The sequence below is a fragment of the Melospiza melodia genome, chromosome 2 (assembly GCF_035770615.1).
Source record: "Melospiza melodia melodia isolate bMelMel2 chromosome 2, bMelMel2.pri, whole genome shotgun sequence".
Taxonomy (NCBI): domain Eukaryota; kingdom Metazoa; phylum Chordata; class Aves; order Passeriformes; family Passerellidae; genus Melospiza; species Melospiza melodia.
The window spans coordinates 18378959-18394544 of NC_086195.1; positions in this window are offsets into that span (position 1 = coordinate 18378959).

Here is a 15586-nt window from a genome sequence, read left to right on the forward strand (position 1 = left end):
GAAAAACAGTAAATGAGAGAGCTGTACTTTGTAACCTTAACCCACTTTAGTGATATAGCTTCCTTTTTGAGACACTCAAAGTATTAAATTACTCCTTTTTAGCTACAGTAAAAGGAAATCTTCCAACAATGTCTTAAGAAATTGTCATGGGTATTTGGATCTCAGTATTTACTGGATGACTAAGTTGAGGGTTTTTTACAATTCTTTGTTAAGCCACAGTCAGGCAATAGTCAAAGCTAAGAACCCATTGTTAGGCCTTGGCAGTCAGTTGTCACTGAAATTTCCAGAAGTTCCTGATTATAAGCACTTAAATGAAGCAAAAAATCTCAAGGGGCAATCCTGTAGCTTGCAGCTAAGGGCAGGACCTTGCTAAGCCACGTGAGCAGAAACCTTCAGAGCAACAAAGCTCCTGTTCAGCCCAGGGCAATTGAAGGAGATTTTGCAAAGCAGAGTAAACAGTCCAGCAGTTGATTTTTGTCATAACTAACTATTGTTGGTCTGTCTGTCTTTAAAGAGAAACTTCCGTTTGTGTTCACATCTCTTTGTTGAATAAACAGAGTGGGACAAATGAGGAAAAGCTGCTAAACACAAATGTTGGCTGTTTCTAATTCCATGGAGTTGTGACTTTAAAGAGCCAAACAGTGAAATCACAGCAGTGTAGAAGTGAAATTATTAGAGTAGAAGAGTAACAACATGTTCTTACTAAAGAGACTTTCCTGAGGCACGAATGCTTATTTTGTAAATCATCAGATGAGGTCATTAAACACTTTCCTAACAGCTCTAGGATTCCTGGGAGCAGTTCTTCAACTGTCTAGTAATGCATAATAGCATGGTACAACTTTCAGTGGTAGTGATGCAGTGTACTGCATATGTGCCTTACTTTTATGTGCCAAAATCTAAAGGTCTCCTGGAAACACTTGAAAGGTTTCTGCTGATATGTGTGGGTTTTGGCCAGGGATAAGGTAAAAATGGAGCAGACATTAACAAAGATTCAGGCTCTCTAGAATCTTATCTTCAAGTGGCAGCAGCAGACATTTTGTTTAGAGGTATTTGCTTTCCTAAACTTACCTTTCAGAGGTAAAATCAACTAAAGGTGTTAACCTACTTATTTGATCTCTCGTGATGATTAATGTCTGTACATGCTGGTGTTCAAATGAGAAGTCTAAATTGCATGGACTAGAAAAATGGTTAAGTTGGCTAAGCATGCTTCTGTCATGAGCTGTTAGAGTCCCATTTTCTGGGCCTCCAAGAAAGTCTTGGAAGTGAGATCTTGCATGAAGTGGGTTTTGCAAGTACTTTTCTGAACAAGTCATTTGAGAAATTAAATCAGTGGCAGCAGCAGTCCTAGTTATGGAAGAATTAGTATTGCCAAGAAATAACTGATAAAATAGTTGGATGTTTGATTCTGTAAATAAGTTCCCCTTTCCATGATAGTAGATCAAGTTGTGAAACATACACATCCCAAGGAACAGAAGGCTTTTTGCTGCTAAAGCTGCTACTACTAGCAGATAACTATTCACACCACATTCACTGTCTAACGCTGATGACTCCTCTGTAGGAGTAGTCACGAGTGTTACACTGCGGGGTCAGTCCCCACCCTGGGACCTCTGGCTCCTAGGCAGGTTACAAGGTCCTTTGAAGAGTTCTTTGCTTCATCAGGTGTGGAGGGTTTTTGTTTGCACGTAGCAACCACTACCTGTTTGTGCATGATCCAAGTTAATGCAAGCCATGGTTGATACTCATGTGTGCAGTGGCTTTGTACACAGCCAGCAGGCTCCTGGAGTTCTGAATTTATCAGTTCTGGTGGATTTAACAGAACAACTGGTCTCCAGAGCTTACCAGTCCTGGGAGACTTTCACAGGCTGCTTCTCAGCATGTAATAATCTCCTCAGCCTGCTGCTTGCTGGTAAGCATTCCTCCCTCCTGAGCTGGAGAACCCTGTCACATAAGCTCACACAAAGGGACCTTTGATAAACAGTAAAATTGTGCCCAGAATCAACTTGTCTTGACCCCAGTAGGCCTGATTTCTGGAAACCAGCAGATGTCAGTGGTGTCTGACAGGTATCTGTAGGAATGGTCCCAATCTTCTGACCATGGCAGTGTTCTGTGTGCAGGTATTTAATTAGCAATGACTCTCTTATCACATGTTTCAAAAGACAGATATGCAAAAAGGAAGTCTGATGTAGGAAGTATGAGCTGTCATGCCTGGATGCACTCTTACAATGTTAGCACATTTAAAGTCAATATAATTTAAGACCCTAAGAGGAATTGTGTGTCAAATATCTGTTTTTTCTGGCCAAGTTGGTGTAATAAATAGATTCACTTACAGTAATTTTTCTTTGTCATTCTAAGGCTTCTCGGGAAAAAGAAACCTGTCTGCTCTAGAGAAGTTTCTGTTGGACAGTAATATTTCCTTTTTAACTTTGTGTGTGTATGTATTCCAAATCAGCCACAGGCTGCCCACTTCTTCATAGTAGTAGAAGTTAGGCCTTCTCTCTCAGCTGCTAATTTTTGTTTTCTCACATCTTTTCACAATTTGGGAACTGTGACAGTCATATGACTGCTTTCTTCTGAATCATACTGACTCTGCTGACAAAATAATAATGGTAGCATGTTTATCCCTGAGCGAGTTATTCATTACAGGCCATTAACAAGGATGATAGGCTCAGCAAAAGGAGTATTCAAACAGTGGTAATTTCTTCTCCTCCCTTCTCTACTGCCCTGGGAGAAAGGAAGTTTTAAACAGTGGAAAGAAAAATCAATGCTAGGATTTAAAATCCCAAATAGTTGTAAATTTGAGTATTTACTTATTGCCAAGTCTCCTTTTTTTTGACGTTTGGTTGTGGTTTTTTTCAGTATTTTCTTTTCTGCACTCTAGGCATGCCATTGAGTAAGAACAAGGTGAACACCAGCATGTAGCAGGAGTTTCTAGCCAAGAAAATCCTCCCAGGGAAAAAGCAAAAGAGGAGGATGATGATGATGCTGTTTAGTCATGGTAATTACTGCTTTAAGGAGGTGATACTACTTAGGTCTTTCCTGTGACCTCATACTTGTGGTATGTGACAAACTTATCCCATTAATATATTGAGAAATTCATAATTCATAGGTGCAAGACGGCAGCTGTATGTTTGTAAAGCACTTGGTAAGAGCCAAGGCTGCCGGGTTTGTATCAGTCCGGTTCCTGCCTCGAGTCCTGCACTCACAGAACCCTGGTGCTTAACTCTGGTATTTAGGTCAGAGGCACAGGTTGGTGAAGCAGTCTCAGGGTAAGTAATCCTCCTCCTTATTGTCTAAACGGGGAGGCGGTGCCTCATGAGCCGCTGTGATCCTTACCTGGCAGAGAAGGAGAAAGGGAAAGCTTTGAAGTGAGTCCTTCAAACCAGCGTGCGCTGCCTCTGTGCCTGCCCCTTCCCTCTCCCCGGAGCCCCAGTTACAGCTTCCAACTGAACGTGTCTTCTTTTGTAATCCTGCCTTTGAAATGTTCTCGAGCATGAGGGGAAATGCAGAAGCTGCCAAAAGCTTCCAAAATTTATGGTTGGTGGGAATCTGCTGTTTCTGTGAAGTCTGTACTATTCCCTCTGCTGACTGTGTTTTCATGCTTCTCTCTTCCCCTTGCCTCAGTGATCAAATAGTGAAAACCAAAACCACAGTCACTTTTAAAATGCATAAAAAAAACCAAAGCAAAAAATCGCTTTGCCATGCTTTGTCCTGTAGGAAACAGGTATATGTTCTTTTCCAAACTGCTGAATCACAGAATCTACACATAAAAGTCATGAACAAACTAGATGAAATTTTCAAGTGCTGCAGGTAATTATGCAACACAGAAAAAAGCATTTCCTCTCCACAGCCCTGACCTGAGCTTTCTACCTGCTCTTCATGGCTGCTTATGCTGATGAGCTGCACAGAGTTTTTTGTTCATTTTATAAGATCTGTGAAGTTAAAGCTCTTTCACACTTCTGCTTTACTTGTTGGTAATACATTTTAATGCTGCCTACAACATTTTAAGGTTTTGCTTTAATTTTGCCTTTTCTCAGCCTCACTTAGGCAAATTCAGCACTTGTTGGGCGGGTTAGTATACTACTAGAATTTTTAAACACTGTTTAGATATGAGTTTTTAACACAAAAGCTTCCAGGAAGGAGTGAATTTCTGGGGGGTTTATCAGAATCCCCTTTCTTTCTTTTAAAGTAGTATGAAACCTTCTAATTATTAAATCATCCAGATGTGTCTGAATGCAGATAGTATATCAGCTGTTTTAATAATCCCAAATCAGCTGCATAAGATAGTTACATCAGAGAAAGCACAGAAAATTGTTTAATTGGACTTACATATATTTTTCAACACAAATGTAAGGAGAAATAATACAAGACAGTCAGGCTGGTTCAGCAATGTTCCCTGTTTAACAGCTTCTGTTTGTGGGTCAGTATAAGGTAGAATAGTCCAGGAGAGCAGCTGCTGGATTTGAAGATCCCATGACCTTCCTTAGAATATGCAGTGTCCATGAGAAATTATTCTCATTTGTGATCACATTCATTAGGTTATGAATTCTTCCCCAAGCTGTAGAGTCAGTGTAGCTGTCGTGTTGTACATAGGAGTGGCTTTTTCAACAACTGTCCCATCCAAAGGCTGTCTGTGGATTAGTGACAGGCAGGTAAATACAACCACCACCCTGCGGAGAGCAGCAGTTGTGACCTCAACAGGAGCAGAGCTGAAATTACACATTCCTGTGGAGAATAATGGCTGATCACCTAATGCTCATGACTTCACTGGGATTGATTTCCCCAATGATATCCCTGTTTTCAAAGTACATGATTTCTATTTAGTTACTCAGAAAGGGTGTTTTTGTTGTGAAAGTTTTACTAAAACACTCAAGAATTTTATAATTTCAGTTTACTCCATAATTTACCAGCCATTGGACAGAGGAGTGCTTGTGTAAATGCAGAAATGAAAAAAAAAATGTTCCTAAGGTACTACCTTTATATATCTTTATCTCACTTACTTTTGCAGTGTGCACTATTCCAATGCAAAGTACTTCCATAGTACACATCACCCTGCCAATAAATGTCATAATTTTTAAGCTACAGATCAGTTTTTAGTAATTTTCTGGAAAGAATATATCAGTGTTCATTTCAAAGCAGCTCAATTTTTAAACATGTGCTCTGAATATTTATAGACCATATATATAGATGACCCTGTGTATAAAATTCATCATCCTTTAGTACAGGGGTATTTTCCTTCAGAAAGAAATAGCTAAATTTAAAACTTCTCCCTATATTTTGTAGGACAGGGATAATGAAGTAGACTTGGCAGAAATAATCAAATAGGTTGAATAAATGATCCCTGCTGGTTGCATTTTCTTCAATGAAGGATATATTATCTTGTGAAGTTATAACTAAGTAATCAAGTAAAATAATATTAAGTGTTTAATCTTAAAAAAAATATAAAAATACTTAGGAAAAGAATAAATCCCTACTCTACTTTCCCACCAGAGAGGTAGGAATTTGTGCAAACTGGTGTATTTTCTCCATAAATTGTCATGTTATAATCTAAAAGAGGATAAAGAAAAGAGGAACCCTGTCATGTTGAAATTGATTTTTTCTACAATAAGTATTCTTTCTTACTGGCTGTTGAAAACACTTGGAGTGAATTTAATTCTTCAACAATCCACATTACCCTTTGATAAATTAGTAGCATGTCTAAACCAGTAACACATTAACAGTAGGAATGATCCAGGATTTGAATGATTTATCTGACTGTGGATAGCCTGAGGTTGTAGTAATGATTCCCTTAACACCATCTGAAATGCTTTTTTTCTTTTCTTGAAGTTATTAAGAATTTGTTGCATATCAACCACTCATACACATGTTAAGCCTACCCAGTGATACAGCTCAGTCATGGAGAATTCCCTTCTCACACTGCTGTGTGCCATTCTTGAGCCATCACCTTGCCCAGTACTAGCTCTCATGCCCTCCTAACATGGATTTTTCATCCCACTCCATGAACCCCCATGCCAGCATTGCAGCTGTACACTTAAAACAAATTAGAATATTCTCTTCTGAATATCACAGAATCTTTGATTTTCAGCATTTTGTTTTCATTTGGCTGGGAGGTGTTGGTTCATCTGTGTGCAAACCCTAACTACCCTTTCCCTCTGCATGTCAGTTTTTAAACTTGGAATCCAGTGCAATGCCTCCTGCCTCCACTGCCTCCCCTTCCCTCATCCTGAACTCATTTTTATACCTCTTACACTTTCTAGCTTGGACCTCATCCAAGACAGTGGGGAGGCTTCCTGAGAACTTCCAAGGTCTGCACATCCCTGTCATGATCCAGAACCTGCTTTTTTTGTCTTAGCAGGGGAGTTAGTGGGTTTCACAGATCTAGATTCACAAATATTCTACTCCTCTGCCCACCCTTTTATCAGCCATTATTGTAACTTTCTGGTAGGTACAACTTGGATGCCTTTCTGAAGTTGTAAAGGCAGAGAACTAATACATTCTAAACAGAGCAATAAATTCAGGCTTGCATTTATTCTTCAGTTAGTCACTGTTTATTTCAGTCTCCATTCCTACTTATTTTATATTTACACTGGCAATAGATGTGATACTTCAATTTTATTTGAAATTGTTTGCAGTAAAGCTGGCCAATAATGTGCCCATATTCAACTAGGTAGCACTGTACAGCTTGTTCTAGTCATTGATAATGATATTTCAGGCTGCATATCTTCATGGCAAACTGCACATTTTGAGGATTGACTGAACGAATACTAAAATACCTGTGCTTTGAATGCCAAAGGTGTGCTAGAATTTAAAATCAGATTTCAGTTGTGAACTGTGAGAATCCATTAAAGTTAGATTTCATTTCAGAGCAATGAAACACCATTTCTTCTTCAGGTTGTAGCAGAAATACTGTATGGGGTCTTTTTCCAGTCTAGGTTCAAGATCTTCTAACATCATAACAAAGAAATAAAGACACACTTAGGAGTTCGTGTTTCCAACTTCTATCACAAAGGTTTAGACACAAAGAGTAGCTTGAAAGCTACATAGTGCTTGCAGATATTCAAATAAACATCTCCAGAAGGAGTTACCAAATTATTTCAAGTATTCCAACCAAAACATGAGGAGTTCTTTGTCCATTACCCTTCCACTCAAAAATCACCATCATCCTTGTGGGAGGTGCTATCAAGTGAAAAAGTGAGACTGGAATAATGGATGTAGTTAAGCTACATAAGCTATCTTATGAGTCTGAAAGGTGAAGAACAGAAACTTTAGGCCACCAGCAAGCTAGCTGTAGGGTACCTTGAGGTGATTTTGATGATTTGTGAGACTGCAATTCAGGAATCAGCTTCCTTGCTTTGTGGCATTCTTTATATACTTTATCTGTGGTCTTGGGCAGATTGTAATGTTAGTACAGAATCTCTTATTTAGCTTAAGAAGTTTTACAAGACAGCTGATCCTGATCAAATGCTTCAAAGGCATCTGTTGGTTCTAAACAATGTTGTTACTTCAGATTACTTACAAAAAAAATCAGTAATTTCTTATACATTTGAACAGGGTTTACTTTTCATTTATCGCTGTAGAATTTGTATTTTTATTGCAGGTGATGTGTATTGATTTACCTCACCTTTGTGAAGGAATCCCTTCCCACTCTATTCTGAGTCAGAGCAAATCTTACCTCAGTAAACTGTGCTGAGCCTCTCATTTCTAACACCCTGCCATTACAAAAGTGTTTGCAAAATTGTGTTATATGGAAGGCAGAAAAGAGTTGAATTTGTATTGTCTTAAAAACAAGATTGTATCACTAAAGAAAGAATAATGATCTTCATTTGATACCTGAATGTCAGGACCCAGAGCATCCCACTGGCTGTCCTGAGCAGCCAAGACCCCTGCCAGGGGGCTCAGAGACCCTGGCACAGAGCCCAAAACACCTGTGGTTTTGATTATGACCCGTGGAACAAGATACCAACCTTAGATGAAGATCTGCAGGCCACGACAGTTAAGTAGAATAAGAGTGAATTTATCATGGGGTGAAAAAGTAGATTTTGGTTTTTTTTAGAATGGAGGTTCAGGGGGCAAGATGGAGGGAACTGGGCATGTCCAGCCTTTCTCCTTCTTCTTCTCAGCCTCCATCTTCTGCTGTGATGTTGGCACTTTTAGACTGGTTTAGAGTAGAAGCTCACTTTCTAACATAGGTGATAGGTATTGGAAAGTAATTGTAAACACTGTATTTGTAGTTTTTAGTATAAAGACATAACACCACCCTGGGGGCAGGCAGAGCGACTGGACTGTCCTGCTGAATGGACCTCAGCTGGACAGGAGAAAGAATTTTATAGATAAGGAACAATAAGCAACCTTGAGACTGAGAAATGAAGAGCCCTGACTCCTTGTTCAAGTGCCAGGCTGGGAAAAGAGACCCTGACACCTGAAAAATGAAATATTATTTCCAAAAGCAGAAGTGATTTCAATATATTACTTGAAATTGGCAAAATTCAAATACTTCAAATACTAATTCAAATATCTTTCAAATACTCTTGGAGGGGAAAAAAGTTGTATTTAAACATTCCTTTGCCATTTACTTACTTTTAGCCTGCAGCATGTCTGCTGATTAATAATCATTGGTGCACTACGATGCCAATCAGTGGAAGCACATCTGTCTGCAGCTGGCCTCTGGGAATATGTAAAATAGGAGGTGATGCTGTGAAGTTGTTTGTGCCTATGCACAGTGGATGTCTCTCTTAAAGCTGCACGGAGAAGTTTTAGGACACCTTTTCAGAGAATCCTCTGCTCTCTGGGAGTGTCCCCGTGAGTCTGCCCTGCTGTCCCTGGGGATGCTCAGTGTCCCCAGCCCCGGAGGGGAGGTGGCTCTGGCTGCAGCTGCAGTCACAGCCAAAGGCAATGCCCCAGGGGCTGTGGTGGCAGAAATAGTCCTCCTGCATGTAAAAATAGCTCCACACACTGCTGAGTGACAGAGGCAGGCTACTACACTGCTGGTTTATTTATAGCTGGGGAAGTGCCTCGAGCTTCGTAACGCAGTATCAGGCCTGTGCTGTGAGTTGTTTTGATTGTTTTACCCCTGAACACAATCTGATTTATAAAAATCCTTGTTTTTCTACATCAGTCTCAGTTTCTTGCCTACAGTGATAGCTACAGTTTGCCAAATTTTGGAGCAGATCCCAGTTTGGGAGTACCTTTACTTTTACAGAGTAAAAACTGTGCATTGATTCATCTGTTTGCACACAGAGGACCAGGACACACAGGCCTGGACACCTCCATCTTTCCAGCTCCTGCCAGGCTGGGGATGACCCAGAGACTTTGTGATTCAGATTTGAAGCAAAAAAATTATTTATGAGATGGGTGGTTAGATGTAGTTAGATGTAGCTTTGCAAAGCTGAAAAATAAACATCTCCATTTCCAGTTTGAACAGGGAGTGCCACTGACTGACTTTCTGCTCCCAGCAGATGTTGATGGATCTGTTTCTGAAGCACTCAGCAGCCAGTGGGTGCAGGCAGGTTCAGACTGAAGAGCACACATGTCAGGAAAGCAATATTTGTGACATCATGATTGGAGATTGGTGATGTTCCTGTACTGATTAGGAGGCAGCAGGAATTGTTTGTGGTGAGTAGGTTAATGCATTAGTCTCATGCAGATGTCTCACCTTTAGATGGACCTGCTGTTTCAATTCTTGCTTTTTGCCAGAGAAAGAGTCCTGCAAGGGACGTAAAGCAGTGTGTAGCAAATAATCATAATTCTGCAACTTCACTAACTCAACAATTGGTGTTCATGGACCTGACTGCATATGTTGGAAAAGGGGTGATGATGATGGAGGCAAGGGAAATAAATGGCTCAATAAAAGACTTATTGCCGCTTTTTTTGAGAAACAGCCTCCTCCTTTGATATAAAACAGGTTTCTTTATAACATGTGCATTAGCAGTAGCATTTCTGCTGGAAACTGAGGGGCTGTTCTCTTAAAGCATATTGTTCAGGTCAATAAATACACAGTGACCTATATCCAGCAGTACACTTTTTTGCAAATATTAGGAAAAGGGGCATCTCAACAATCATAACATCTACAGATGACTGTATAGGGAAATACTGATGGGAACTATGTACTTCGAAGTCTTTGCTAGTACTTTGCTGCTCAGTACAAAATTCCCGAGTTTCTATATTAGAGATGAGGTAGGGTGGATTTCTGTGTAGAAAAGATGTTTAATTCCCTCATAGCATTTTATTTGCCCAATTTTTTTCCTCTATAGTTTCACAATAATTCAAAGTTTGATTGTTTTTTCCTAGTAAGAACTGCCAGACCTGAAGTTAAAACAGAAAAATCTTCTCATCCCTCTTTCCTTCTGTCTAGAAGAAATTCTAGAAGCAAAGTGAAGGAGGCAGTTTGTGATTAGTTTTTCTTTTCAAAGAGCAGACAAAGCATGCTTTTTGTTTCTAAAAGATTTTTTCTTCCTTGATTTTGTCCTTCAAATGACAAACAAAACTTGATCTCTTTCTTTTTAATCCTTTGTTGGAACCAGCGAGCACCTCATTACACACAGAATCCATACTTTCACAGACCATGAGGGCTCAGCAGCACTCACATTTCTGTCTGGATGTAGCAGTGGTTTGTACAACAGGAGGAAGGAAGTGTCGGAAGGAAGGAAGTGTCGGAAGGAAGGAAGTGTCGGAAGGAAGTGTCGGAAGGAAGTGTCGGAAGTGTCGGAAGTGTCGGAAGTGTCGGAAGGAAGGAAGGAAGTGTCGGAAGGAAGTGTCGGAAGGAAGTGTCGGAAGGAAGTGTCGGAAGGAAGTGTCGGAAGGAAGTGTCGGAAGGAAGTGTCGGAAGGAAGGAAGGAAGGAAGTGTCGGAAGGAAGGAAGTGTCGGAAGTGTCGGAAGGAAGGAAGGAAGGAAGGAAGGAAGGAAGGAAGGAAGGAAGGAAGGAAGGAAGGAAGGAAGGAAGGAAGGAAGGAAGGAAGGAAGGAAGGAAGGAAGGAAGGAAGGAAGGAAGGAAGGAAGGAAGGAAGGAAGGAAGGAAGGAAGGAAGGAAGGAAGGAAGGAAGGAAGGAAGGAAGGAAGGAAGGAAGGAAGGAAGGAAGGAAGGAAGGAAGTCGAAGTCCAACCTGTACAGGAGCAGCATCACAGACTGGTGTGGCCTCTGCAGCTGTGTCTGTTTGGGGCCATCCAGGTGCACCCAGGGGATGGTTCAGCATGGGAGCCCAATGGTTTTTTGCTTTTCCACAGTTTGTGTGAGCCTAAGGGTGAGATGAGCAATGTACCTGGATCCTACCTGCCCAGGGGGATGATGTCTGGTACATAGCCACAAGACTAATAGCCACTATTCTCACAATAGAAAGCTTATGCTAAGATTAGCCTTAATAACTCCACTTATCAACAAGCACCATCTTTAAGTATTTTAATGACATGTGTATATTTATTGTAGAATTTTTATAAACCTATATCTAGCACTCACCTGAATTCTTATTTCTGTCACTGATCTGCTGCTTACATTTCATTACCCTGTATAAAATCACAGAATCACAGAATCACAGAATTTTCAAGACTGGAAGAGACCTATAAGATCATCTAGTCCAGCCGATGTTCTAACTGTTCAACTAGATCATGGCAGCAAGTGCCACATCCAGTCTTTTTTTGAATTCTTCAAGGGATGATGCCTCTACCACCTCACTGGGTAAATGATTCTAGTATCTGACCACTCTTTCTGTGAAGTATTTCCTTCTTACTTCTAACTTACATCTAGCTTGACGCAACTTGAGACTGTGTCCTCTTGTTCTATCCGTTGTCGCCCGGAGAAAGAGGCTGACCCCCAGCTCACTACAGCTACCCTTTAGGAAGTTGTAGAGAGTGATGAGGTCACCCCTGAGTCTCCTTTTCTCCAGGCTGAACAACCCCAGCTCCCTCAGTCGCTCTTCGTATGGCTTATGCTCCAAGCCCCTTACTAGTCTCATTGCCCTCCTCTGGACACGCTCAAGTAACTCGATGTCCCTCCTAAAGTGAGGGGCCCAGAACTGGATACAATACTCGCAAGTGAGGCCTCACAAGTGCCGAGTACAGGGGAAGAATGACCTCTCTGCTCCTGCTGGCCACTCCATTTCTGATACTGGCCAGGATGGCATTGGCCCTCTTGGCTACCTGGGCACACTGCTGGCTCATGTTCAATCGACTGTCAACCAGCACCCCCAGGTCCCTTTCCACCTGGGCACTGTCCAGCCACACTGTCCCCAGCTGTATCATTGCAGGGGGTTATTGTGGCCAAAGTGCTGGACTCGGCACTTGGACTTATTGAACTTCATCCCGTTTGATTCTGTCCATACGTCCAGCCGTTCCAAGTCTCTCTGGAGAGCCCTACACCCCTCTAGTAGATCTACACTCGTTCCCAATTTAGTATCATCGGCGAATTTACTAATAAAAGACTCTAAGCCCTCATCCATATCGTCAATAAAAATATTGAACAAAGCTGGTCCCAACACAGACCCCTGAGGGACACCACTGGTGACTGGTCGCCTGCTAGATGTGACACCATTCACCAGCACTCTCTGGGCCCGGCCATGCAGCCAGTTCTGAACCCAGCAAAGGGTATTCCTATCCAGACCACGGCCAGCGAGCTTGTCTAGGAGTATGCTATGGGAAACAGTGTCGAAGGCCTTGCTGAAATCCAGAAAAACAACATCTACAGCCTTCCCTGCATCCACTAGCCGGGTTACCTGGTCATAAAAGGTGATCAGGTTAGTTAGACATGATCTACCCCTCCTAAATCCGTGCTGGCTGGGTCTGATACCCTGGCCATCCTGCAAATTTTGCATGATGGAACGTAATATAAACTGTTCCATTATTTTGCCAGGTATAGAGGTCAGACTGACTGGTCTATAATTGCCAGGATCATCCTTTGCACCCTTTTTGTGAATAGGTATCACATTGGCCAGCTTCCAGTCATCCGGAACCTCACCAGTAATCCATGACTGTTGGTAAATGCAATATCCCATTTCATTTACCATCCAAAATTGAACTCTTCCAACACATCCAAATGCCACCCAGTGATTACAGCAGGAATTGCACCTGATGGTTTACACTGCTGTATTGCATGCAACAAACTGGCTGCTGGAATAATTTTTGAAGATAGATAATTTATCTTTGTGCTTAGAGAACTCTGTTATAAAATCAACACTTACTGGGACTAAATCAATTTCTTAGCTCCTCATTAGAACACCTTACAGTTATGAAACATCCTTTAATGTTCTTGGGATTCATTTTCCCAAGAGAAAGAGAATGCTTCTCAGTCCATTTTAGCTATAGTTTTTATAGGTAGCATTTCCCAAGATTCCTCTTGATGTGTTGCAATAGACAGAATGGAGAACCAGCTGGATAACATGGGACATTTGTTTTACCTCCTACATTGGTGACATTTTGCCATTTCTGAAAATCCACGCAGAATTCTGTTATGGACGAGCACGGCATTTTTGTTTGTGTATTCCTTAACTATATTTGTATTTTGCAAAGGTGTCCTTTCTCCAGAGTTGTGTCATTCTGTTTGGAGATGTGATGTGAAGACAGAATCCATTTTGTTGAGAGAAAATGCTTTGTTTTGCCTGTTACGATTTCCTACCAGGAGTTCCTTCGCAAGCTACTGCACTCTCAAACCTGCACATTTCAACCAAATTTTCCCCTATTGGAAACTAGGGGAAAACCAACTAGGGCCATTTCCTCGAGGGATCAGCCCTGTGGGCTGCCCTGCATTCCTGGGGAGTGGTGTTTGTGCAGTGCTGGCTGGAAGCTGCTGCAGGGAGCCACACCTGCCATGGGGACAGGGATGTGTGGGTGCATCGTGTGACTCAGCCCAAGAGAGGAGGGACAGAGCAGCCCAGGGCTGGGAGCCACCAGAGCTCTGCATGGGCACTGCCACAGTGCTCCCTGCAGGCTGGGGAGTCAGGCTGTGGCCCCTGGGGAGCAGGAAGGCACCAGGGGCTGGGCTGGGCCCAGGGAAAGGCGCTGTGGGCAGCAGGGACAGCGGCAGCGCTCTGCACGGGCACTGTGCAGCACTGCCAGCACGGGGCCACAGCACTCCTGTTCAGACAGGGCAGCATGGGGCACCCCATTCCACCAAGCCTTGTGCAAAGAGTGGAACCAGTGGTGCAATTTTTCCTCCCTTGCACAGCTTTCTGTGATGCTTTACTATTCTTCCTCCCTTGCAGAGCTTTACTGTGATGCTACTATCACAACCAGATAGCTTGCCCTGGAATAAAAATTGAATTAATGTGCAGAGTGACTGTTATGATGCCAACAAATTCAGTTCTTTTCCGGGTGTAAAACACCATCCCTGATCCTCTCTTGGTGTGAGAAATACTTATGAGAGCTGTATCTGATGGCATTTGACTCTTTGCTTAGTCTCTCTCAATGCACCATCGTTCCTGATGCAATTTCCTGTTGCTCTGGACTCATTTCTCTTGCATTGACCCACAGGAAGATGTTAAGAAAGGAATTATTCATCCACCTTTGCATATATTGGAGCTCTGAATGGTAAAGTTTGTAAACAAACCCAATAACTTCTCAAAATAAACTAGTACCCAGAATGCAGTAGATGCTTTCTAGCAACAAAAGAAAAGGTGCAAACTCGTCAAATAAACAACACAAACTTTAAAAGAAACATAGATGATTCCTTCAGACTAATTTTTATATTTATATCCATAATCACATAGAAAAGAGAGAAAAATATGTATTGTTCATTCTGGTCAAACTCCTCTGTGCAACTTATCTGATGTTTATGAAGTTAAAAGAAGAGAGCATTTGCCCTTTCATCATGATAGTGTGCATGTGCCAAGAGCAGAAACAAAGGATTTATCAAAGATGACCAGTACTCTGTACATGTGATTATCAGCATTTTTTTTTTTTAGTGGAGATGTCTCTGTAGAAGACTAAAAGGCAATTGTGATTAAAGCTTCTGAAATGCTGGTTTACTTTAAATGACGCATTAAAAAGAGAAAAAAATCATTTTTACAGGAATCAGTGGTCACTTACAAGAGAGCTGATCTCACCCAACAGACTGTGAAGCTGATAATTAACCAGAAACAGTCAGGTTCATCATTCTGTAATGACCTGCCTGCAAAACCATCTGATGAAGAAAGGCTGTCAAACAGAATCTCTTGGCATGGCACATCCACCTGCAGGGCTTGCTACAGATGGCATGACAGTGTCTGACCATCTGATCCAGTCAAGAGAGGCCAAAGAAAAGTGATGTGTGCTCCAAACAATATTCTCTAATTCTTCACATGCTGCAGCAACAAATGATAGAATTTCTATATCCTCAACTGAATTTCAGGGTAGGGAGGGAAACACAGTCTCAGTCCAGTGTTAGAAGCAAAACACAGCGTAAAACACCAAAATTACATATGCATTATTTAACACCATTACTGGAGAGGATGCAGTGGTGGAGAAAAAGCTGCTATAAAAGGATGAAGTGGAATCCCAGAGCATTTGTAATATCTACCTTCCCTGTGGCACAGACTGGCATACATACAACTACCCACTATTTGTTGCAATTTGTTCAATTCAAAGCTATTTTCACCCTTTTTAAAAGGCCTACCCAGTAGTCTTTAC